This window comes from Salvelinus sp. IW2-2015, unplaced genomic scaffold (assembly GCF_002910315.2).
Source record: "Salvelinus sp. IW2-2015 unplaced genomic scaffold, ASM291031v2 Un_scaffold1093, whole genome shotgun sequence".
Lineage (NCBI taxonomy): Eukaryota > Metazoa > Chordata > Actinopteri > Salmoniformes > Salmonidae > Salvelinus > Salvelinus sp. IW2-2015.
In genome coordinates this window covers 101,221-104,261 of record NW_019942724.1, presented here as the reverse complement: position 1 = coordinate 104,261, position 3,041 = coordinate 101,221, and positions in this window count along the sequence as shown.

The following is a 3,041-nucleotide window of genomic DNA, read 5'->3' as shown; positions in this document are numbered from 1 at the left end:
GACTCTTACACCTATTATTGAATTTCGATTTAAACGTAGTATAGTGTGTTTCTAAACCTTTACGGCTGGGTAAGAAAGGCAGCACAATTATCAATTTTTTTTCTCACCATAATGGTCTTTTGACAAATAAGATCAGATCTGATGTGAAAAAGATCTGATGTGATTGTTCAAAAGACTTAAATAGTGTAAACAGGAATTGGGCAGACTGTGTAAACGCAGCCTACTACAACAGACAAAAATGTGTAGTTTGTCATCAATCTGTCTTGTTTGATTTTTCCATCCTTCTAAACAGTGGCCAGCCAGCTCTCTGATATTGAGATTGTGATTGGATTATTTGCCACAATTGAGGGCAGGGAGGAAAATGGCTTTTCAATGAGGAGTAAACTCTTCTAGGAGAAAAGAATCCTGAGAGGAAGGACATGCATCTAGTGACATATGTGTCTGTCAGGAGATAGTCTAGTAGATCCCCCAACCACAAATACACACACACAGACAAAACACACACACACACACCACACACACACACACACACACACACACACACACACACACACACACACACACACACACATATGCACACACACACCACAGACAGACACACACACATGCGCACACACAGACACACACAAACACACATGCACACATGCACACACACACGCACACACTCAGACACACACAGACACACACACACACACACACACACTCACAACACACCACACACACACACACACACACACACACACACACACACACACACACACACACACACACACACACACGCACGCACGCACGACACGCACGCACGCACGCACGCACGGGGGTTAGCTTTATTGTCTGGGTGTGCGGGGTTAGCTTTATTGTCTGGGTGTGTGGGGTTAGCTTTATTGTCTGGGTGTGTGGGGTTATGATTGAGGACATCTATGTAGTTCAATGTGATTTATTTTATTAAATATGTTTATTTTCTTATTGTGTGCTGAATTATGTTGTTTTATTATTCTGGTTTTATTGTAATATCGGTACCCCCTTGTATATAGCCTCGTTATTGTTATTTTCTGTTCATATTATTTTACTTTATTTATTTGGCAAATATTTCTTTAACTCTTCTTGAACTGCACTGTTGGTTAAAGGCTTGTAAGTACGCATTTCACGGTAAGGTCTACACTTATTGTATTCGGCATGTGACAAATAAAGTTTGATTTGATTTAATGTATCCAGGGCTCTCTTGTCAAATATATTTTTAATCTCAATGTCACTCCCTGTTTAAATAAAAGTTTAAAAAAGGACAGTAAAATAAAAGTTGTAAAGTTATAAGGACAGTAAATTAAAAGTTGGGTGATTTCCTGGTTGGCTGTGGCCCCACGGAGGGTCATGTGATGTGGACGCGTGCCCTTCTTCCCCTCTTCATTATGCTGAATGTTTCATTCGTCCTTGTCACTGTGAATCAGCCTGAATGATGGACGCCATGAACACTGCACAGAAAGGAAGGCTAATGTGCAGGAGAGTGCCATTAGAAATAGTTAGTGTGCTGCCACTCATGGACATCACATCAGAGATAGAGAGAGAGCAGGGGGGATAGATTGTCATAGTAATGTACTAACATACAAAACAAAAGTTGGTTACATAGTTAATTATAAATAATAAAATGTGCAGCTTTGTCACACAACACAATGCCACAGATGTCTCGAGTTTTGAGGGAGCGTGAAATTGGCATATTGACTGCAGGAATGTCCACCAGAGCTGTTGCCAGAGAATTTAATGTACATTTCTCTACCATAAGCCGCATCCAACGTCATTTTAGAGTATTTGGCAGTACGTCCAACTGGCTTCACAACCACAGATCACGTGTAGGGTGTCGTGTGGGCGAGCGGTTTGCTGATGTTAACGTTGTGAACAGAGTGCCCCATGGTGGCGGTGGTGGTATGGTATGGGCAGGCATAAGCTACTGACAAAGAACACATTTTATCAAATTACAGTTTGAATGCACAGAGATACCGTAACGAGACCCTGAGGCCCATTGTGAGGATACGTTTTTTTAAAGGTATCTGTGACCAACAGATGCATATCGGTATTCCCAGTCATGCCAAATCCATAGATTAGGGCCTAATGAATTGATTTGAATTGCCTGATTTCTTCATATAAAGTGTAAAATCAATGAAATTGTTGCATGTTGAGTTTATATTTTTTTAAAGTATATTATTGAAAACGGGAGAGTAATTTATCAAAATAGAAGGCTGATGTGGAAAAGAGAGGGATACAAAGCATTTACACACATCCTGTAAATGGATTTTTCTTTCTAATGGTAGTTGGACTGTTGTGTTATTTACCAGGAAATCTCTCACAAAACGTAAACACCGACTGATAATGACGGTGTGTCTGGTGGTTGAACTGCACTATAGAAATGGAGCGGCCATAACAAAACGTATGCCACATCCTCTGTGTTTTGTTATCAAGAGTCAGTCAAGAGTCTTAAATTACCAGCTGCCACCTGTAATTATTAGCAATTTGCTCCCACGTTGTTGTAGGCTGACAAGTTCAGCTGAGCTTCCCGCACTGCTACTTTCCCGTTGTTATCCTCCACTGTTTAATAGAAGGATGTATCTTATACTCAGAGCAATGCCCCATCACACACGCTACGTTATAGTCCTTTTAATAATGGCTAGGAAGAATGTCTGATGGTAAATAATCAAGCAGGCCTGGGATAGATCTCTGAGGAACCGCCAACAAATAATCAAATTACAATTACCTGTTTGTGTCCCTATTGTTGGCAGAAGTAATATGCTAAATTTGACAACACATTTTTGTATTGTTTTTCAGAGTAAGCAGTAAGTAATCTAAAATCCCCCCGGGCGATACAACGTTTAATGCCTTTTGACTGGTGATTTAATGCTTGGGTTGGTGATGTTAGCTGTCATGCGGGTGATCATATAAATACTAAGATAATTGTTGTTTTTCGTGTAAAACCCCACTTAGACATCTAAAATATTGTCTGGATTCACAAGATCTGTGTTTTCAAATTGCCCTTGTAGCCGCTGTGTAGTTTC